The sequence below is a fragment of the Bombyx mori genome, chromosome 14, assembly GCF_030269925.1.
Source record: "Bombyx mori chromosome 14, ASM3026992v2".
In the NCBI taxonomy this organism is placed as follows: domain Eukaryota; kingdom Metazoa; phylum Arthropoda; class Insecta; order Lepidoptera; family Bombycidae; genus Bombyx; species Bombyx mori.
This window is the reverse complement of record NC_085120.1, coordinates 697161-722156: the sequence shown is the minus strand read 5'-3', so window position 1 is coordinate 722156 and position 24996 is coordinate 697161. Positions and strand designations below refer to the sequence as shown.

Genomic DNA, 24996 nt, shown 5'->3' with positions numbered 1-24996 from the left:
AAACCATCAAACCATACATAACATACTGAAACCGACATCGTCTTTTCTGCAACCTATGCTTTTTATCCAGAGTGAGCTTTCGCCACGTACTTGTAGGCTAGATTAAACTGCGCAGTTTCGTAAAGGGTATAGACCAGACAACACAAGAGGTTTTAAAAATCCTCCTCAGTACACAGCGGCATAATTAAATTGGCCAATGTCCATAAACAACGATTGCCAGTTAACACAATTCACTCGACTGTAAATATTGACAGTCAATGTTACTAAAAACCAAGCGATGTATATATAAAAATAAGGAATATATAGCGAAAGTTTATTTTTGGACTACGACATAGCCTAATACCCAATTGGGCATATATTGTTGGTTAATAACAGAACCGCCTTCCCTATTTCTGCAAAGCCCTCATATGTTTCGGCTATGTAGTTTATACTATTGACTTCTACGTGTTTCTATGTGCCTGACAGTATTCATAGTACCCATTTGCTCTAATAATCGCTTTATGGCAGCTGCCATTAGAAATATGGGGCACAAAATATTAAAACAAAATATAGGTACTAAGTGCTGTTTTCATTTCAATGTCTATCATCTGTCTCATTAGTCTGCCCCAGTATCATAATTAATCATAACTTATTATTTTTAACATGACCTGAATACATTAGCTGATAGATCTGTTTATCTTGAACGTCTAGGGGCAGAGTGTCTACTTACGATCAGTCGGGCTGAAGGCTCATCCTTCCATGACAGTACCAAAAGTAGGAAGCGGTAAGAAATCTGACCATTTATTTCAATGGTTCAATGGTAGTAGAGTGTGTTGTAGGTATGCTCTGATGGGAACAACTATTCTGTCCAATTCTGCCACGAAGCACCCACTTGTATTCCGGTTTGGAAGGAACAGCCGGTATTTCACAAAGTTGAGTACGTCTGTTATGTCTTAGAGCGGGACTAGTGTACCTCTCCCGTCTACAGCAGAAAAGTTGTGAAGAAATATTTATAACAATGGAATATAATTGAAGAACTAGAAAAAGACTTTAATAGCGAACTACAAATAAAAAAAAGTGCGTGCGTACAAAGTACACATGTCAGAAGTGAAACTTTTTTGGCGAACTAATTTATAAGTCTTGCTTATATTTATACAAATCTAAAACTTTAGATTTCCGAGACAGAGGAAGGGAAAAAGGAAGATATGTTCCCGCCAAAAGTCTGTCAAATGTCAATCTCAAACCTCAGTGTTGACAGTCACATTATGTTTAGATTTCTAAATGACTAATAGTTTGCCAATTGAATTGACTAATTTAATTTCATGCTATTTGATTAATGTTCCAAATTCTTTTCATTTCATTTGAATTGCTATTAACATTTTTCACAAAAAAATTATAAAATATTAGGCTGTATGGTATGATACATTTGCCTTTCCAGTTGGAAAAATACTACAACTACTACTACTGACATTTGACCAATACTTAATTTCAATAGTAGTTTGATGTCACTTCCGTTGCATACCTGCGTGACGTTCTGTAAAAATTTTACCCTCATGCGCCTAAAGAAGTTTCACTTCAAAAATTAATAATGCTTTTTAATTCCTGGTAATCCTGTTTCTAAACATGATGACAATTCGACTTTATGTTTTTTTTTATGTTTGTTACCTCATAACTTTTGAGTGGGTGAATCGATTTTGATGATTCTTTTGTTATTAGAAAGCTGACGTTTTTCGTGTAGGGTCCCATTTCAATTTAGTACAGTTCTGATAATGGTAACCACGAGAAAACCATATAAGTCTAAAATTTGCATTAAGTACGTGCGCGACAAATAGATGAATAACTTAATAACTCATTATCACGCCAACCGATTTCGATGATTATAGTTTTTAGTGTACATTAAGTTGTTTTGGAATATCTTTTTTTTTCTATTTGAAGTCGGTTTTTATTAAAGCATGTCTATTTACAATTAATTATTGTATTACCATCGATTCTTGACACGTGTGCAAGGTTGCAAGCTAACCAGACTTCTTAAGCTTGGTGAAAAAACTACTTAAAAAATTCCACATATAGATGGATAGAAACAGGACAAACTAACAAAAGTCTTTTGAAATAATTTATAAACGCAAACTTAAAACAAAAACGTTAAATTATCCTACGATTTAACAAAAAAGCCACAAGTCGACATAATTCAATTTCTGTACGTAATGGATTCCAGATTCGCATTATTATATTAGTCATGGTAAATATTTGTAGTTTTGTAATAGTTTTTCCGCGCCTGTCTCCGCCGTGAACGCGAACATAATAAATACAAAAAGATTGCACGCGACGTTTTATTTTCTTCTGGCATATCTTATAATACTTTACTTTTTTTACTGGTGGTAGGACCTCTTGTGAGTCCGTACGGGTAGGTACCACCACCCTGCCTATTTCTGCCGTGAAGCAGTAATGCGTTTCGGTTTGAAGGGTGGGGCAGCCGTTGTAACTATACTGAGACCTTAGAACTTATATCTCAACGTGGGTGGCGCATTTACGTTGTAGATATCCATGGGCTCCAGCAACCACTTAACACCAGGTGGGCTGTGAGCTCGTCCACTCATCTAAGCAATAAAAAAATAAAATAAAAACTAGCAACCCGCCCCGATCACGCCCGCATGAGATAGGGTATTGTACGGAAATTGCATCAAAAGAAATATTTTTATATTATTTCTAAAATATGTCATAAAGACAGTTTTAATATTGTACTTAATTGATGTTTCCTTAAAAAGTTCTCATATAAACTTTCAAGCTTTACATAGAACTATTTGGGGATTTTCTTTGAAAAAACCTTCTAAACAGAATCCGGTATATGAAAATTCGTATTTTGAAAATTGTTTCAATACAACAGTTCAACCCTTATTGTATTGTACCCTCTTTGGGTTGAAATTTCCAAAAATGCTTTCATGATATAATTTCATGTTTGTAGAACCCAAACAATTCATAGAGTATAAGTAATTATATTGTATGTGTAAGATAGATAATTCGATATGGAACATTAGGAGGTCGATCGGATTTCTTAGATGTTGATTTTAGGGCCCCAACATAGTCAAACGAATACAGCCAAAAACTGATTAGTTATTCCTTCCTCGACGATCCACTAGTTCAAACTTCGAACTTTACTGTTTATCAACAAAATGCCTACGTGTTCCGTTTTACTGAATTGTATTTTAAAATTCAAATATCAGCCAAGTAAAGTCACCGATGTTATTAGCAATGTAAATTTATTAGTTTGTTTGTTTGTTTGACAATGAGCAGCCGATAACATCAGAGTCTACAATGTGGATGTCACGACCCGCCCAGCTTGAGAGATGAGGTCAAATTTTCAATTGATTCGTATAGCATCTGGGCCACCTATCGAATTAGAACCCAAGACCGGTTCGCGGCAGAAATAGACATGACGAGTTAACCTACCCGTCTGACGTCACCACACACCCTTCCACGACCATAGCTTCTTTTATCAATCATATTTGTCCCGCTACCAATTTTATTTTTGCTTAGATCGGTGGGCGATCTCACAGCCCACCTGGTGTTAATTGGTTACTGGAGCCCATATACATCTACAACGTAAATGCGCCACCCACCTTGAGATATAAGTTCTAAGGTCTCAGTATAGTTACAACGGCTGCCCCAACCTTCAAACCGAAACGCATTACTGCTTCACGGCAGAAAATAGGCGGGGTGGTGGTACCTACCCGTGCGGACTCAGAAGAGGTCTTAACACCAGTAAAAATTTGTTCTCACGATTTAATTGAATACTAAAGCATTAAAAATATATACGAATTTCATCTGTTCCATATACCTAATTTGGAGTACCAATTCAAAACTTACGTAAACATTACTAAATCACGTACCCAAACACATCCGTACAATAAAAACTCTTTACGTGAATCAAGCCGGGGATACGCAAGGAAAGACGCGTATTTAAAACCGGCGAACCTCAAAGTTGGGGGGTCAAAACCCGAATTCACAATAAACCTTCTCATTTGTGGCGACCAAAACTTTCCGGTGACGGTGTTGGATATCGTTCGTTTTAGACATACCAGTTTGGGAATAGTTTTATTACGAACGTAATGTATGTTGGATCATTGTACAGAGAAACGTGTCTGATAACTCAAAAACCCATACTAATGATGATATTACAAATTACATTAAATTAGGAGCCACTTCGATAAAGCGGCACGACACGACAACCCTCTTATCGTGGCCGCCGGTAACTACATTCGCGATCCTGCGGACAGAATGGAAAGTAGTCGACGTCGCCCCAAACACGTCATTTCGGATCCTCCCGATCCGCTAACGGTGCTTTTAGGTACCTCAAGCACCGGTCATCGTTCTCGTCGAATCCGTCGCTTGCGACGAAGGGCTCGACGAGTAAATTAACCCTCAGACACAGCCCACTGAGTTTCTCGCCGGATCTTCTCAGTGGGTCGCGTTTCCGATCCGGTGGTAGATTCTGCGAAGCGCGGCTCTTGCTAGGGTTCGTGTTAGCAACGTCGTCAGGTTTGAGCCCCGTGAGCTCACCTACTAGTTAAGATTACGTGATATAGATGATATAGCCTCTCAAGGCTCTCAGCTTAGATAGAAAAAAAAAATTAGGAGTACCTCGTAAACTAGTAGTGATTTCTAAAAGCAAAATGTAACTCGACCTTGTCTGCGATTCGGGGAAACCTCAGACACGTAACATTAACTAGAACCCTAATTTCAATTATGTAAGTGACCCCTGACCTCTAACCTTTAATCTTTCGGTTTCCTAGTCTAGTCCAGCCAATGGTTTATTTATTATTAACACTGCAAGTTGATCTGTTTCTATCTGCCTGTTTTCCGTTCATAATCTCATTTACCCGAAATATCTATCTTTGACACGCTAACCAGCTTCAATATACACAATATTTTTAAATGTATTTCATTGTTTTCTTCCACAGCCTGTAAATCCATTATTTTAGAATAGTCTGCTATCATCATGGACATGACAGAGTGGACTTAAACATGCCGATTGTATCGTACCACAAATATTTACGAAAAATAAATTATGGTTTGTGATTGCCATTGATACCTACAATTCGCACTACACAGCTATTTACTACGGCTATTTTTGACCTTTTTCTTTAGTTCAAAAATACTTATTTTATTGCGCATTTAGTATTGATTCCAATTTTTTTTGATACTGCTAGATTACGATCCGGTCTGCACGTCCTTGAACTCCGATAAAATATGAGTTTCTTTTTAAAACCGACAAAGAGTGACTGTGACGTTACACTTTGTAAATGATTACCGCAACATCGAGGTGATAAATCATTTTGTCCCTAAAGAAAGACAATGGCGTTATTGAATTACGTAAAATTCACGAGATTTTAATAGAATCCTTGTATTGTCTTTTTTATTATTTATATAGCGGGATGCGAGGTAGTTAATAGCTATGTATATCTAGGCTCCACTATCACCAACGCTGGAGGCTGCGAAGATGAGATCCGAAGACGTTGCGCCGTGACAAGATCCTCAGTTGAGAGGCTAACAAAGATTTGGAGAGACCGAAGAATAACCAAAAACACAAAAGTTCGGTTAATGAGATGCCTGGTCTTTCCAATCTTTCTGTATGGGACTGAGACGTGGACGCTGAGGATGCAAGACCGTCGTAAGATTGACGCACTGGAAATGTGGTGTTGGAAACGTCTCCTCAGAATTCCGTGGACCGCGCACCGTACCAACATTTCGATCCTGAAAGAGCTCAACATCAAGGAGAGACTATCGTCAACAGTCCAATTACGAATCCTCAAGTTCTTCGGGCACATCACTCGTAATGAGGATTCCATTGAGCGGTTGGTGGTGCAAGGGAAAGTCGAGGACAAAAGATCTCGTGGACGATCTCCAACACGATAGACCGACCTCATAAAATCTGTTACTCACTCCAACATAAATGTTTGCTCTCACTCTGCGAAACATCGTGCCACATGGCGTCGCATCGCGAGAGCATCGGTATCGCAGGATCCGACTGATGCATGACCACGACCACTCTGTCAAGAGTGTACGAATAGGAAGGAAAGAAAAATTGTATTTTTATAGCCAAGTAATTTTCCCCACAAACTAATATAGCGTTCAGACTTAAGACTTCGAGACTTAGTTCTTCAGCCTCATTATTATAGTTTTATAGTTTCAACTGAAAACGATACTCAGGGCTCAGAACTACAATATTTCCATTTCAACGAACAAAAATTCTAGGGCATGTTGTTAATCTGCGTATTCACCTTGTCTACATTGTTCAAAAATTGTAAAATTACTTGTTATTAAATTTTGTCCTCCAACCAGGTGGACCGACGACTTAGTGCGTACGGCGGGAAGTCGTTAGATGCGGAAGGCGGAGGATCGCATTGTGTGGAAGGCATTGGGGAAGGCCTATGTCCAGCAGTGGGCAGATAAAGGCTGACTATGAAAATGATGATGATGATAATGATAGGCGATAATTACTCAATGTCTCGAGAACCTATAAAATAACGGCAGCGACTTCGCACGCAACAAAATGCAAAAAAAAACCACAAAAGCCATAATTAATAATAATATGTGTATAATTACCGGACAAGACTGACATATCCTTATTATTATTTTACTCTTCATTATGAAATGTGTATGATTTTCTTTTTTATTTTATTTTTTCTCCAAATTAATTGACTGATTGACATAATGATAGCTAATATTGACATAGAGTGGTTACTACTGTATTGATATAATTATGTGTTTCTAATTCATTTCCTTTGTATATTTAATTAATTGAATTAGTATATTGTTCATTTTCTATTTGTATTGTTGAACTGTTTGTGTGCTGACTATTGTATTATTATTATTTTATGGATTTTTTCTGAAATAAATGTTTTACTATTATTATTATTATAACACTATTTAAAAAGATAACTACGTAAGATAATTTTATGTGAACATGCATTCTCTTTTATATCTTTATATATCTCTTTGCTCTGCGAATGAAAAAATAACACATTATGATTTCACCAATGCATTCACCCAAATAACAATTAATTAAAGTAAAGGGCAAGCTTAAAAAGGAAGCCTCCATACTGAATCCCAATTGATCATCCCGAACTGTATAAAAGCATATGGTTATCCAAGACATGGCAGAAATATATCAATAAATAAACTTAATAAAATCTAAACGTTCAATGGATAATGCACAAAAATCAAATAGTGTCAAACGGGACGATAAGGCCACAAAACTCTTTGATAGCTATCAAATTTGTCAAAACACGCTTTCTGTCAGAGCAGCAAAGGATCCCGCTGCAGGCGCCCTGTCATATACACAGACGGTATTGTCTTTCATGACGCACGGTATATTAAGAGAGTTCCGTAAAGTCGAAAAGAGTTGAGTAAATAGAAAAGCTTAAAATATTTTTTGGCAAAAAAAAGCATCAATAGCCTGAAGACAAACGGCGTGTTCATACTAAGCGATAACTACGTTAATAATCTGGCCAACAAGTAACAACTCTAAGGTGAAGTATAAAGGACTATTAGGAACAAATATTACTTAAAATCACTGACTGGTTTGTCAGCACAGCACAGCATATAAAAAGTTACATCACAAAACTTAACCCACTTACTAAACCTTAAGTAGTAATCCCTTTTTACGAAAATTGCGCGAACGGAGGAGTATGAAATTTTCCACACTTATAGAGAATATAGAGAAGAAGTGCACAATGCTAAGATTTTTTTTAAATAATGCATAAAAGATACATGAAATCAATAAAGAAAACATTACACACACTACATACCATGTATTTGACGCACACACGCATACATACTATTTATTGTCAAACTTTTGTTCTTGACGACTGTTGTCAAATTGAGAATAGATTAAATATTGTTTGTCTTAGTTAATATTTTTTATAGCGTAGTCTTGGCGAAATTTGTGATTATAGAAGTATAAAATACAATCATAATAGTGTTCAAACTTACAATTCCAATTAGTTATAGTCGAATTTCGACTACTGCGGGACCTCTAGTATTCTCTAATTAAGAGCCATTCATCAACAATTTGCTCTAAGAGTTGTGAATTTAAAACTTACCTATTTAAAACAAAATAATTCACGCGTATCCTACGGAACTCGGTGAGCTGTAATAAATCGTCCTTCCCTCATTTTAACTTTGCGAATTTCACTGCGGCTAAACATAAAAGCGAGCTTAGTGCTCCAAACGTCTGCCGGCCTTTTTTAAATCTTTAATGAAACTATGGAAGGCAAATTTAAAAAGATCTCCGCATAACTCAATTCAGGGCTCAGGTGTGGGTCTTTATAAACTTGACGTTGTTATATTTGACGAACATTGTCGGTAGGCTAAAGTTTCTTGTTTATTTAAGTCTTAAAAAAATGGGGTAGGTTTCGTCAATGTTTTCATAACAAAATGTATTTAATTCAAAATTTTAAGTGACTTCTTATTGTTTGCTATCGATAAAAGGAAGACAAAACGAAAGGAAATCTTGAGGCATATTATAAAACTGTGATCACTGAGGTAATGAAGTAAAGTGGAGGAAAATATCTTTGCTGAAATTGCTTAGAGATATTGACACAAAATATGTATAAAACATCTCAATATCTATTCTAATGATACCGTCGGAATATATACAGTAGATAAATTACGTAATATCGAATGGGCACAAATCGCTTACCAGAAATTAAGTGAGAGATTATAGATATCGTCTTGATTATGGATATTGCTCGTTACATATCACTTCTGTATTTACTTATAAATATTGGTTTCTAACCTGCCATATCACTAAAAACAAATACTTGACGCGTCTTAAACATCGAATTACAGACGCATCTTGCAATTCTTAAAAGCTTTGCAATTTTATTTAGACTAGAAGTCCCACAGTAGTCGAAATTCGACTTTAATTAATTGGAATTGTAAGTTTGTACACTATTATGATTGTATTTATACTTCTATAATCACAAATTTCGCCAAGACTACACTATAAAAAATATTAACAAAGACAAACAATATTTAAAACTATTCTCAATTTGACAACAGACGTCAAGAACAAAAGTTTGACAATAAATAGTATGCATGCGTGTGTGTGTCAAATTTTAATACATGGTATGTAGTATGTGTAATGTTTTCTTTATTGATTTAATGTATCTTTTATGCATTATTTAAAAAAAATCTTAGCATTGTGCACTTCTCTATATTCTCTATAAGTGTGGAAAAATTCATACTCATCCGTCCGCGCAATTTTCGTAAAAAGGGATACAAAGTTTTTGCTTCACGCTATTTAGATGAACAGGTATTTACATTCAAAATATAGTTAGAAAAAAAAACTTGCATTGACACAAGTAAAGAAATCAATAAATTTCAATACATTGGTAGCGTGCGTTGTATAGTGTCATCACCGTGCCTGATACCGAGCTAAATGGGGCTTGGTTGTGTAGCCAGAGCTAGCCATTAAATTTTGCTATATTTTTAATACATTTTTTCTCACTGTATATTTTAATTTAATTGGCAAAGATATGACACTTTAGACTGTATCTTTGTCATGATGAATGATAGTTCGTTACTATAGCGGTTAATCGTAATATCAGTGATTAGGTATCTATTGTGGAGCCTATTGCAGAGAAATTAGGTCAATGAGGCTTAGATTCGATGATCGATCAGAATCAATATCTTCGTTCGAAACTTTGATATTCGCAGTCTTATTCTTGTCTTGTATGTACGTTTCCAGTAACCATAAAGAAGGGGATAATACAAATTGCATTTGTTAAATGTCAAACTTTTCCAAGTAATTTATTTATTTTTATTTATTTATTTATTAAGTTGCACCAACAAAGTGATCATCAATACAAAACATTGAACAATTGACAAAAGTTCATGGCAGATGTCACCTCAATTATAGGTGCAATCGACAGTGCATTAACAACAAAAACAAAAAAAATATACAGCTAAGATTTGATTACATTTCATTCATTGCTTAAGATTAATTTATATTTAATTGGGAGATGATCCGATACTTCACTGATTAATTATAAATTTTAGAGTCCTTAGCAGTCCCAGCTCATTTAAACAACCCTAAACGACTGATATAGCTCCAACTTACTTCGATTCACATTTATTAATCCATAAGTGCACAACAATAAAGAAAATCCACGATGATTTTTTTAAACATTCCCTAACTTATCGATGCTTTTTGTAGCTCTAACAACACTGTCCTCGACATGCCTCCCACAATAGAGCTATTATCGACTTTATGATAATGATATGGTGTTTTAACGTGTATGGATTTCGACATGACAGTTAGGGAAAAATATTCATTGAATGGTTTAATATAGTAAGAAGTATAATGGCGATAATAACCGAACGACTACCGCTGCCTCACCTATTTCTCACCAGGACGGACGAAGGTAGGAAATTCAACGGATTTCTGAATGGAATCAGAGATTTCCAGCTGGCTATCTGAGTTCTGTACGTATTACAGAACTATATTGGTGTTTTTATTTATTTATTGCTTAGATTGGTGGACGAGCTTACAGCCCACCTGATGCTAAGTGGTTACTGGAGCCTATAGACATCTACAATGTAAATGCGCCACCCACTTTGAGGTATAAGTTCTAAAGTCTCAGTATAGTTACAACGGTTACCCCACCCTTCAAACCAAACGAATTACTGCTGCACGGCAGAAATTGGCAGGGCGGTGGTACCTACCCGCGCGGACTCACAACAGGTCCTACCACCAGTAATTACGCAAATTATAATTTTGCGGGTTTCACTTTTATTACAGGATATTATTCCTTCACCGAGGAAGTCAATCGTGAACATTTGTTGGGTACGTATTTCATTAGAAAAATTGGTACCCGCCTGCGGGATTCGAACACCGGTGCATCGCTTCAACACGAATGCACCGGACGTCTTATCTTTTAGGCCACGACGACTTAAAAAATCCGAAAACATATCCGAAGTGAATTCAATTTTTAGAGCCTTGCAAATTTACGCAGTTATTTTGTGTAGTTTTATGACATTTTATATCGGCTATCAGCTGTATGAGTTCAGTTCGTAAAACCGTGATGTTGCTTATCGCAAGGTATTTGCGGAGTTACTCTTTGTACGTAACATTGGGTGAATTTTGTGGGTATCGATATTATCTTTGCCTGGACTTGGCTCCAACAGAAAAATACCTTTTTTCCTACTAACAAACAAAATTCGGACTAACAAAAATAAATAGAACTTTTTTTTTACTGTAGCCTAATAGTTATATTCCAATTACTATCAGTGGATCCACTCCTTTCAAAAATATAGAGCGCACGGGTCAGCCTACCTCTTTATGTCCCAATGTAGTGATCTGTTCAGGATTTGTTTCTATCTGTTTTATTTTACGTGATTAATATTAAAATATTTTTTACTAACAGAAAAGAGCTATTTTCCAACAAATTATTTTTATTTTATTATCATTACGAGCTTATCCATCGTTACTAAACAAAATATGGGTAATATTATTTGTTATTGCCTATGTATATAAATCTATTTCAGTGAGAAAGTCGTTGGTGAGCATATACCAGGCTTTGTATCTTAAAGTACAACGCTTAGAAAAATAGATATCACATTCAACCTATTACAATTTTTCTTCTTCAAACTACCCAAATAACTATTTCATGAACTTCACAATTACCCCAATAACTACCCCATAACTACCCCATAACTACCCCATAACGGGGCCTCACCTACAATAAGTGTCGATCTTAATTAGTACTCCATTTTTCGGGCGGCTAATTAAACACAGGGTCGTATTGAGTGAAATACACGTCTATTTACTTAATGACTCAAATTTATTTGCGATTCGCGAATCGACCTTTGGCCTCCCATTCGCGACTTACTCTACCATGATAAGGCTAGTATACTAGCATGATTACTTAAAAATACAGCATGATTTTAATATTATCTCTTTTAATTTCGACACAGACGAAATAGATGATATTTTTTGCATATTCGATCATCAATAAATCACTTGCTGAGTTTTGCTCTACGCAAGAAAACCAAAAGACATATTGTGCTTTTTTGATGGAACAACATAATGATGATTCAATTATCAGATCAGATGATTGAATAATGATTGAATAAGATGATTAAATTTTTTTTGCGTGTTCTCCTTGGCACTACAAAACAAACAATCAAAATTGAGACTGTTACTGTGGCTGTTACTGAATCCTCCGTCTCATCTCACTTACTGCAATTTACTGCACTTCTATTTTTATTTTTTATTGCTTTGGTGAGTGAACGAGCTCACAGCCCACCTGGTGTTAAGTGGTTACCGGAGCCCATAGACATCTACAACGTAAATGCGCCACATACCTTGAGATATAAGTTCTAAGATCTCAGTATAGTTACAACGGCTGCCCCACCCTTACAAACCGAAACGCATTACTGCTTCACGGCAGAAATAGGCACGGCGGTGGTACCTACCCGTGCGGACTCACAAGAGATCCTACCACCAGTACTGGCTGCTACTGAATCCTCCGTCTCATCTCACTTATTGCTATTTACTGCACTTTTACTTCAGCATAATCTTAGTAAAGTAAAGTTCCTAACTAAGACGTTCGAAAGAAAATAAAATTAATAATAATAGCGACAGACTGTTTAGTAAGGTAGTTTATCTGTTTAGCAAATCTGTGCCAAGACATACTAATCAAACCAAAGTTTTTTACAAACATGCTAATCTTTGAATGATAAATAAAGTATCAACAAATAAATAAATAAACTTTGAAAACAGGAAATTCCCACACCACAAAATTAAGAATTGAAATACAGAATACATTATACCGTTGGCTTCACTCTGCATCATTTAGAGCATGAAATTTGTTGCCAGACTAAAATTTATGTATTTCCTAATTAATGTTCATGATGTTATCAATAATTATTTACGTAATTAAAATTCGAATGGTATTATATAATAGATGTAATAATATTTTTGGAATGTGTTTATTTAAATGAAATATGTAATATTCCGTTGATAAAAATGACTTTTGCACCGTGAGTCACGGAATTCTTAGTTAGCAGATGAGATTGAGGGCCACTTATATTAAGCGGCTGCTGTGATTAATCATGAACACCGCAATGGTTGAGACGATAAAATGTCAAATACGTAATAGCGTTGATACTGGGCTTGTTATAGCTTTAAACTCTGTTGTCTATCCATTAGGTATGTAAATTATTAAAAACTCACCAAGTTGAAATCCACAACAAAAACCTGCAACGCAAAAAAATTACATAATTAACATACATTAAAATCAGTCGAGAAAACGTCAAACATAAAAAAACAAGTAATTCGTTTCATAAAACTGTCACAAAATTATTACACTGGCGTGCAAAAAAACTGGATACTAGAAATTAGTTTGAAAAATTGTAAACCTCCCTCCTCCATTAGGAAACGCGCTTAATGTTCCGACAGTGATTAATAATAAACAAAGGCGGGAGAGCTTTGGGAAAACCCAAAGTGAGATACAAATTTGATTTAAACTGACGCTAACCAAAACATCTTTTAAAAAAGCTTAAACAAAACATTTTCTTTATGTACATCTACTATTTCTGTATGTTAAGACTAGTGACTCTTGACCATAAACCAATGTTTGACACAGCCCACAGTATAATTAAAAATAACGAACGCACGTGCGCGTTAGAGTGGGGGTAGTGTATCGGAGGTACCTTTGCTTGATACATTCTGGTTGACTCACGAAATATGAAACAATGAAACGGTTTCAATGGTGGAAATGGTGGAAAAGTCGTTTTTAAATTGAGAATTACACCTTCCGCAAATTCCAATGTATTAACAGTAACTGTGGGCTACGGGTCGGCCAGCGTCATTTTTTTTTCTTCCTAAACTGATGCCATTGATATTGATATAAGAGGCTATGTCAGCAAAAGTGTGCGAGTGGGTGAGATCACGGCGCTCAAACCGAGAGTGTTGCTAACACTGGCCCTTAGCAAGAGCTGCGCTTCGCAGAATCTACCACCGGATCGGAAACGCGGCCCACTGAGAAGATCCAGCGAGAAACTCAGTGGGCCGTGTCTATGGGTTAAAAGTGTTATCAACAGGCTTGCTTACAGGCGTGCTATGCATGCTTACTTAATAATAAACATGGGATGTGGCTCTTTGAGAGAAATTCCAAAACAATTTCAGGCGTTTGTGCTTAGAACTGCAATATTTAATACCAGATAGACAATAGACTGCACGTCCTGTTCATCCACTCTTAATGACTCTAAATGACTATTGAAGGTAACCGGTTTTAAAACTATCACCAGCCAAAGCATATAAATAGAAGAAGTTGAAAAGTAGTCTGAGCCCTTCATTTTGCCCACCCGTCCACGTGAAACTGGACAGAACCCGAGACCAGTAATGTCTCCATTTCAAATGAAAGCCGGTAGACCGTCAGCTCACCTACATCCATAACTTTTTTTTATTGCTTAGATGGGTGGACGAGCTTACAGCCCACCTGATGTTAAGTGGTTACTGGAGCCCATAGACATCTACAACGCAAATGCGCCACCTACCTTGAGAATTATAAGTTCTAAGGTCTCAGTATAGTTACAACGGCTGCCCCGCCCTTCAAACCGAAACGCATTACTGCTTCACGGCAGAAATAGGCGGGGCGGTGGTACCTACCCATGCGGACTCACAAGAGGTCCTACCACCAGTAATTACGCAAATTATAATTTTGCAGGTTTGATTTTTATTGCTCGATGTTATTCCTTCACCGTGGAAGTCAATCGTGGACAATTGTTGAGTACGTATTTCATTAGAAAAATTGGTGATTCTAACACCGGTGCATCGCTAGATCCGAATCCACCGGACGTCTTATCCTTTAGGCCACAACGACTTCGAAATATAATATAGGACCTTACTATAATATAAATACGTTTAGACTTCAAATCGTCGTCACCTAAACTAAAAAAACTCGGGGTACTTGTATGGAGCGAAGCGACTGTGCCGGATCTTAAAGCCCACAGATGACGTTCTCGATTCTGTTCTTTTATTTTACGTGTGTGTAATCAGAGCTTTTTCCCAGATGAAACGAAAAGATTTTGTATTATACTGAATTGATTTCTTATGTTTAAAAAATTCTGTTTCTCATGAGAAACTATTTAAATTTTACCAAGATCTGATGAGTAGTTTTGGGTTTATCTTATGGATATTTTATCGATTCTACTACATTGATCGAAGGTAAGTGGTATTCACGTTATATTCCGTATGGACAATGGTCTTTGGTAGCCTTGGTGGACTAAAAAGCCAAACGACATAACTTTTAAAATTTTCGTTCAATAAAATGTCATAAGGCTTCAGTTCGAAAACTACAAAGACTACAAAGCTGAAACTATTGTTCAGTATTTTTATGATAAAAAACGTTAGGACATGAAGCGTCTTGAGAGTTCGTTTTGTCACTTGAATGTATAAAATTCGAACGAATACTTAATATAAGTTCTGACAAAGACTACAAAGAACTAATATTATATTCGTGTATGTTTATCTCTATGTCTCAAAATTCTAAGCGCAAAATGTTTGTAAAATAACAATGGCTAAAGATATTCGTGTGCCATCTGCCGCAATTTATTGTGATATATGAATTTGATGTGTGTATAGCTGAAGCATTCTTTTTTTGCGAGGAAGGATTACTATTGGCTCGGAGGCCTTTCCAGTTTCACCAGGACAGCTGGGCGAGCAGCTGTTGTCGTCGTGGCTTAAAAGATAAGACGTCCGGTGCATTCGTATATAGCGATGCAACGGGGTTCGAATCCCGCAGGCGGGTACCAATTTTTCTAATGAAATACGTACTTAACAAATGTTCACGATTGATTTCCACGGTGAAGGAATAATATGATGTAATAAAAATCAAACCCGCAAAATTATAAGTTACGTAATTAGTGGTGGTAGGACCTCTTGTGAGTCCGCACGGGTAGGTACCACCGCCCTGCCTATTTCTGCCGTGAAGCAGTAATGCGTTTCGGTTTGAAAGGTGGGGCAGCCGTTGTAACTATATTGAGACCTTAGAACTTATATCTGAAGGTGGATGGCGCATTTACGTTGTAGATGTCTAGGGGCTCCAGTAACCACACAGGTGGACTATGAGCTCGTCCACCCTTCTAAGCAATAAAAAAGTCTCAGCTAGAAGGGAAGGGATTTTTAACAGCTGCCCGGGCATCTCCGGGGAGCTAACAACTCAAGAGCATCTGCTTTGCGAATGATTCTACTACCTGATCGGAATCGTGACCCGCTGAGAAGATCCGACGAGAAACTTAGCGGACTGATGTATGGGTTAGGTTAGCTAAGCCCTAATTAGGTCCCCAAGCCTGCTCCTAGTGCTAGAGCTGAAGGCGTCTAGTGCTGGGGTTATAGGATCTGTTGGACCCATCGGGACGTGTGAAGCATTATCTGAACTACTTGTGTTAATGATAAAAGACGTTCAAACCGTTCGTTGTTCGTTCAAAAACGTTCAAAGATTGTTCATCGCCTACAAACTTACATACGAACAATGCGTTTAAAAATGATTTAAAAAATTAAATTCAAAAACTTAGGTTTTAAAATCTAAACCTTTTTTTATACCCATTAACATATTATATCTGAGATTCAATAAAAAAAAAAAGAGTTAAGTTTGTAGGTAAGACTTAGGTTTATATCACCATATGACATGTGATTTATAATATTTTAAATCGGTCTTAAGCAAACCTAAATATGTTCTCAACAATGTTATTATTACGAACGGAATCTTCTCAAAGTTTCCGCCTAAAAAGCACCCCGAAAATTCTGTTCACTAATTAGTCCAAAAATGTTTCGTAACAAAACTTTTATCATAATAAGGATGTCAACGCCCGCCCAATAAACGTATCGTTCAATAGACCGGGAACGAATGAACGAAATGACCCGAAACCGGTTTCTCAGCCGATCGGCCTGTATCTTTTACGATAAACGTTGAAAATGATTGCTCCGATGGTTTTACGACGTTTCAAATTGGAAAATAATGAAGGGAATAGCCGAATGAGTCGACTGAATGAGAACGAATGGGTCTGTAAATGTTTACGAGTGAATGTATTTTTTTTGTACTCCCTTCGGATGTCGACTTTATTTACTCAGCTGACGTAAAGTTTTTGATTACTAGGCCATCATTTTAATAATACATAGAAAATCACTTGTTACAAATATGTTCTTCAGGCCAATAGTAATTGTGAAGTATCATTTCACAATCAGACGGTGTTCACATTTCTATTTTAATATAAGCTAGGATTCTGATAGAGGAGTAGTCATGACAAAATTTAAAACGGAGTAGACGATGTACGAAATTATCATTCTGTTCGGCTTGTACGAGTAGCGCCATCTGTCACCAAATAGTACATACAAACGGAAATCAAAAGAACTGATACTATCGGGAAAACCGAGAAATGCAACGCCATCTATTGTCAAATATCGTAAATGAATATTGGAACGACTAGTACTATCGGAGATGTTCTCGAAAATTGTAGGCACGTCGTGTCGACAATAAAAGCGGTGCAGAGACGACATGAAGGTAGTTAGTAATCAGTTCTACTCGAAGTGAAATAGCGAACGGGTCATCTGAGGGGAAGCGAAGCGAAGCGAAAGTGAATTATGACATTTAATTCTACCTCGAGCGTGGTAACAATTGAATTGGATTTTCATTTATATTTCGGTGAAATTTATTATTTATCCCGAGACGCAGCGTGTCTAATTCGACAACAAATCCCGCAATTCCAGAAACATTTGCGTTCTGTCTGTCTGCTTTTTGGTAGTTTTACATGAGCACTCATTAAAAATAATTGTGTTCTCTCTCAATGCTTACTCTGCGCGGAATTCGAATTTACTTTACGAATGTGAACTTTTATTTAATAAAGTAATATCTCGTGAGTCAAATCACATTACATTTTGAATTAACATGATATTCAATGAAATAATGCAATCACACTTTTTAATCGATCACATGAGCAGACCGTCTATGTGATGCTAGGTCATTTTGGTGTTTTTTTTCCTTCCTATACTAGTAACCTCGAGGGGTTATTCTAGATACACCGAAGTAGTAGGTGAGCTCGCAGGTCTCAAACCTGACGTTGTTGCTAACACGAACCCTAGCAAGAGCCGTCCAATTCTAGAGATCTTATATAAGTTTGGCCATAACCGCCACTACTGTGTTTCCCCCAATTAACGAATTCCTGTAACCTTCGGGCAAGTCGCCGATCTATCTCGTAGGCAGACTGCGTCTTCCGATATGCAGTCGTCACATGAAAACTTTTTGGCCCAAGCGCCATCTGTTCTACAAACCAACCAAAACCAACTCCGGTCAGGGCTCGACGAGTGAATTAACTCATAGGCACAGCCCACTGAGTTTCTCGCCAGATCTTCTTAGTGGGTCGCCTTTCCGATCCGGTGGTAGATTTTGCGAAGCACTGCTCTTGCTAGGGCCAGTGTTAGCAAAACTCCCGATTAGAGCCCCGTGAGCTCACCTACACGTCAAGGAGAAACTGAAATAGCCTCTCAAAGCTATCAGCATAGGTAGTGGAAAAAAAAACGCTGGTTAGTCCACTCTCTCAACAGACCTCCGGTACCCGAGACCTTCTAATCAGTTTCAGAACTGGGAGATATAGAAAGATTTTATACATGTATCGATCCAGTAAATTTCAACTTAGACTCGACACTAACCTTGGTAAGTTCATTGGACGATTATGGCATTTAAGAGATAAAAAGAACATACTTTGTTAGTTCGTTCATCAGATTATATTATTATTGGTTTTCGGAAAGATTCTCTAGCATTGAGATATAATCGTACGGAAAATTGTCTTGGTGATATATATATATATATTTTATTGCCCCTGTAGGCAGACGAGCATACGGCCCACCTGATGATGAGTGGTTACCGTCGCCCATAGACTTCAGCAATGCCAGGGGCAGAGCCAAGCCGCTGCCTACCGCTTAATACTCTCCACAAGCCTCGTTTGAAGAAGGACATGTCATAGCGCTCGGGAAACACCGTGGAGGGGAGCTCATTCCATAGCCGTATACCCCCAATATACCCCCAATTACTTTTTCTATAAATAATATTTCAATCTATGCTACATAAACGCTTTACTCGTACTTATACACAAACCTCTCTATTTAATATTCAAATCAAACACGATTCATTTAATATTAAACAATTCTAAGTCTTCACTTAAAATACTCTATCGGAATACATATTTTTAACATCAAACATTTAAACGGTTTGTGTGTTATATTTTACGGTACAGCCTTGTTAGTTTCACACATAAATAACTATAGGGGAATGATGCCCCGCCCCGCTTAGCTTACTAGGCAGTTATATTGTTACGCTCTGGGGTTCGGGATAAATAAAAAATCTACCGAAATATGAATTAAAGACTGTATTCAACACTTAGAACACTTCACTACACTTTTAAAATTCTCAATTCGCTTCTTCCGCTTCGATTCAGGTGATCCGTTCGCTGTTTCGCTTCGAGTAGTTCCGATTACTAACTGGCTGCGTGCCATCTCTGCAACTCTTTTACACATCCTTAGAAATATCGAGAATATTCGACACATCTCTAATATTGTGTTTCCGCTATCTGATAATAGATGACGTTGTACCTCTCGAGCGTTCTAGGTGCTACTAGATCCTTCGATATTCGTTTGACTATTCAGCGATAGATGGCGTAACTCTTACCGGCGTAACAATATTAACAAGTCTTATATGTTAGCGGTTAACGTGCAGCGATCCACTTTGATCCCTGACGCGAATAAACGTGTAATTATACTTAGTGCTTTATAGACCGCTCCGATGAGGTTTCCGGAGGACAATACACACAACGCATAACAACCCCACCACAACAAACCTCACACTGCTGAGGCCGACGTAATCAATTGCAGCCTTCACACTTCATCATCAGCGTATCAAGAAATACGGAATGTCAGTCTCAAAATAGATAATCATCCGCAGCCAGCGATGCATACAGGAGTATAGCAAGCTCAAGCATACTATCCTTAAATGTGCAGGGTAGTGTACACATAGGTATAACTTCATTGTGGTTGTATGTTAAGGTATATGTTCCAAAGAAACACGGATTTTAATGTTGAACAAAAAAAAACTATCGCTTTAGTTCTTCGAATAAGGTTAACCCCGTCGGGATAGATATCCTTATTCTGTATATTTCCGTCGCGAAATAAACTACTTGGTTGAAAGTTATAAAGACCAAAAATAGAAGGAAGTGTAGTGAACTTGTACTTGTACAAGTATTCAAGTACTTGAACACGACTAAACGCAGCTCCAAATCAAATGACGCTTACGTCATCTCACCTGAGGTTTTATTAACAGCTAGCTAGTATTATTGTCAATTAATTTTATTACCAGCCAGTATTATTGTCAATTAGTTTTGCGTGTCGCATTTTTTTCCTACCTATGCTGGACCACAGAGTGAACTCCGAAGACAACACAATTAAGCGGTAGGCAGCGGCTTGGCTCGGCCCCTGGCATTGCTGAAGTCCATGGACGGCGGTAAGCACTCACCATCAGGTGGGCCGTATGCTCGTCTGTCTACAAGGGCAATAAAAAAAAAGAGTATGTCTTATTTATCCACTGTATTTTTATTGTTATCGTGTAAGAATTCCACATGACGACGACTTCTCTGCCCAGAGCAACCGACTATGATGATTTTTATTGTCATTGTAGAGAGACGACCATACGGCTCACCTGATGGTAAGTGGTTACCGTGGCTCATGAAAGTCAGCAATGCCAGTGGAACAGGCAAGTCGCTGCCTACAATTCTCATAAGCCTTGCATATATTTCGAGAAAGACCAAGCTTAAAACAGATTTTTTCCACTGCTTACTTGTAAGCGACGCAATATTTTTTATAAGTTTTCACTAATAGAAGGATCGAGAACGGAAGCCGGTACATGTATGTAATTTGTAAATATTTTGAATAAGGTGTCTGAACTATATAAAAAAATATATGGGTGCTGGCTGGACAAATTCTAAGAGAAAGTATAGCCCGTGCGATTTCGATTCGACAACCCTAGCCCTAACCTAGACCCGGCTATTCCTCTGGCGTTGATAATTTATAATGTCTATGAGCAACGGTAACCACTCACCATCAGATGGGCCATTCACATAATGATGTATTTCAGCTCCGATAGCTACTTTGTACCAGGTGATTAAAAGACTGCATAATGTTAAACATATATCTACTACTTATGAAAGGAGTAATCATAATAATAAATAATAAAATATATAGGTAAAGCTACAGTGGTTTTTACGGATGTTCCGTTATAACTACTGAACCATGCATCCGATTGACTTGAAACTTGTTATCCATGTAGAAAATACATGTACTTAATGGAAAGGCTAATATTTATATCAGTGTTGGACTCCCTAATAATAATAACAATAAATATTAATGTTAATTTTAAATGCCCAGCGGAGCGGGCGAGTACAGCTAGTAAATAATAAAACACCACAGAAACAAACCAATTATAACTTTGAACGTCTATTTATTCGTTCCATTATTTCATTCAGTCATTCGTCCGCTCTCTAATTCAATCCGGAATAAACGATAATTCTACGTAAAAAAAAAACGTTGGAAAATTTCAACTTCAAAGGGAAGCAGGAGGAGCGCAAGTCTTGAGCGAATTGACTTCGGGAAAATTTGGTATCGAGAAGTGAAAGGCTTTTTGGTTTAAGCGTCATTTCGCTTAATACGCGACATTGATCTTTTTTTTATTGCTTATATGGGTGGACGAGATACAGCCCACCTGGTGTTGAGTGGTTACTGTAGCCCATAGACATCTACAGCGTAAATGCGCCACTCACCTTGAGATATAAGTTCTAAAGCCTCAGTATAGTATCTTTGTAAAGATCCATTTTATTTGGCATTAGTATCAACAACTCGATGTTTTTAATTGAACTTCAATTAAGTTTACCCCGTTCTAATAGCTGAAGAAGCTTTTTTGTTATGATTTTTTTTTCCAAATTTTAAACTTTGGATGGCTCCCCTGTGAAATTGCCAAAGTTTCGCTTAAGCCAAATAGCCTTCACCCGCTGATATTATTTATTTTATTTATGTTCGTACGTTAACTATTTGATCGATAGGCTAAGTAAGACTTGTCGAAACAAAAAGATAAAAAATACTGATGACGAATTTGTCAATTTGGTCTATGGACTAACGTCAATTTCACACCCTCTTCAACTTTAGGTATCGTAACAGAGACAACATTGTATTCATACGGAACAAAGTAACATTAAGCATCAGCAATAGAGTGGATTGTAGTAAAAAAAACAGGGCTAGTTTTAAAATAAATCACTTCCAAAAAAATAATTAAACTCACAAATGTGAAGAACGATTTGGAAAATCTCTTGTAACTTAAGCGTCTAGCGTTAAAGCTCCGTTTATTAGGGGACCCTTCAAAAGGACTCTTAGAAAAACTCTACTTATTTCGGAACTCGCTCATGTAATCAAGAGAAAACGGATTCTTTGCGTTCTGAACGCTCGAGATTTGATATCAATAATTTTGATGCGAAGCGGCTTAGCTTAGAAGTGGACTGGTAGAAATTATCACATAACGAAAAAGTATTACGCTATGCTATTATACTTTCCGTCTTTTCCTTTTATAGTCATGTGACGAAGGGACCGGACGAGTTTTGAGTGTGACCGCTTGTATAACTTCAAAAGGTAATTTATCAATTCAATACATTAAATATTTTTCTACATTTTTTTTATTGGCTTTGCAGGCAGCCGAGCATAGGGCCCACCTGATGGTAAACGGTTACCGTTGCTCATAGACGTCAGCAATGCCAGGGGCAGAGCCAAGCCGCTACCTGCCATTGAGTACTCTCCGCAAACCTTGAATATATAATAGCGTTCGGGAAACACCGTTCATTCCAAAGCCGGATGGTACGTGGCAGAAAGAAAAAATCTTTGGAAACGCACTGTCGATGAACGCAGCGGTTCCAAATAATATGGATGAACTATGCTCCAGTAGTGGGAGGTGTGATGGTAAAAAGGAGATAAGGGATCATCTCGAATTATTCCTCAGAGCAATCCTAAGTCTATAATTTGAAAATTTCATACTTTTTGATTAATGCTTTTGATTCTTACAGGGCTTCGTTAATTATAAGTTTACAATAAGATTACAAATGTTTCTTTTTATTTAATATATTTTTATATAAAGTAAACGAATCTGCATCGCAATTTTTTATTACAAATAAATTGTACGCAAATCCTCGGGCGTTATCTGTCCTTTTAATCGTAAAGCAAATGTACATTTCGCTGTCACATCTTTTTACTACTGAATCCACAACATTTGAACCCTAACCTTCACTGTCTGCACGTTAGCTCCAACTTTCTTGTTTGTACAGGCACGTACGTACATTATCTGGATTCGGAATGAGCAAAACATCAGGTTCGTGGTCAACGTCTTTTATATTCAAAGGAATGTGATCTTCTGTCGACTGAAAAGATAAAACCAAGAATAATTTTAAACGGTTTCTGTACGACGTACTCTGGTTTAATGGACAAAGATAATCATGGAAATATATTGGGTCATCAACGAAATTAAGTTCTTCTTTTGTTATTTAATTACAAATTACATGGCTTGTGGGGGCTATCATTAAAATAATTATACCTCTTTCAATTATGTCATATCATTTCAAAGTTTTCAGAGACATATTTGTACTTTTTGTTCGTGTACTATTTACATTAATACTGCCACCCACCTGGAGACATTTATATTACAATTGTATAACAACATCTAATTTTTTTGCTGGTTCGACTTTTATTAAATGATGTTATTCTTTTACCTAAGAAGTAATTCATGAGTTGAATATGTATTTGGTTAGAAAAAATCTATTCTGCCTGCGGTACTTGGATTCTACCACATTCGCATCGCTCGATACGAGTATACCAGGGGTCAAGCGGTCTAACCCACGAGACGTATCGTGTAGAGGTCTGTCAGAACGACCTTTTTGAGAACCTCTTAAAATTGAAGATAGTAGCAGCATCTTATGTGGTGACTATAAGTTTTGAGAAGAACAAAACATATCTATCCACATTCATACACAATTACAATCAGTGAAATGTAAATTCACCTCACCGAAAATTGTTTCAAACCCTAAAAAAGTGCTTTCAAAATAGCTCTTGTTCAGACAAAAGTTGAGTGATGACACTATGATTTTAGTAGCATATTATAACTATTTTTTAGTAGACAAAATATCGACGGACTCAAAATAACTGCAACTAGTATTTAATTAAGAATACGGTATCAGGTAGTCAGAGCACAATTTGCATTTCATTCATTTGTCAAAACAGACATTCGTTTGAAGATCTTATAAGATAAGCACACTCAACGTTCAATCTTTTCTCATCTCAATCCAGAACAAACCCTTCATAATATCAAAGTACCCGTCAAAACTGACAGACATTCTTAGCTTCAACCCTTCGTATCACATGTAGCGTTAATTTAGGCCCTCGCTGCCTCTGTGCGTTTATAGCTAACCTTTTGTAGGGTCGCCTACACATTACCTTAGAAGTCGTACCAAAACCATAATGTTGTAACAAAAAGAACATTACTGAATGGTTGGAATACACTACGCTGATTCATGTCTTTCGTGAATGAATTCAGCTTTTCTCTTACTAAGCGTGATGGATAGGTACTTTTCTCTCTATTCTGTAATGTCAACAGATAAAATTTGGATAAAAATGTTGCTAAGTGGAACAAGGATTTAAATAATTATTATATTATTATAACAGTATTAATAATGATCGTTTTTAACACGCTTATATCAATTGGCTCTAATATCCTGGCCAGCATCAACAGGAACAATGAGTTAATTGTAAATCCATTTTGGGTTTTCAGCTTGCTTTTTAAGTTTTCACACTATTATACATATATCATTTTTAGTTCCATGACAAACGGCTCTATGGCCCATCTGATCACGTCGTCGGTCATGTATACAGGCAAT

At 36.9% G+C, this 24996-nt stretch overlaps 1 protein-coding gene across 1 annotated transcript in view; it reads right to left on the bottom strand.

Moving 5' to 3' along the window:
* Positions 1-24996, bottom strand: part of LOC101739211 (amphoterin-induced protein 1) — a 262567-nt gene that overhangs the window by 133079 nt on the left and 104492 nt on the right. The window contains exon 3 of the mRNA XM_021353076.3: positions 13220-13243. The gene's annotated coding sequence lies outside the window, so the exon portion shown is untranslated. The remainder of the gene's footprint in view (positions 1-13219; positions 13244-24996) is intronic.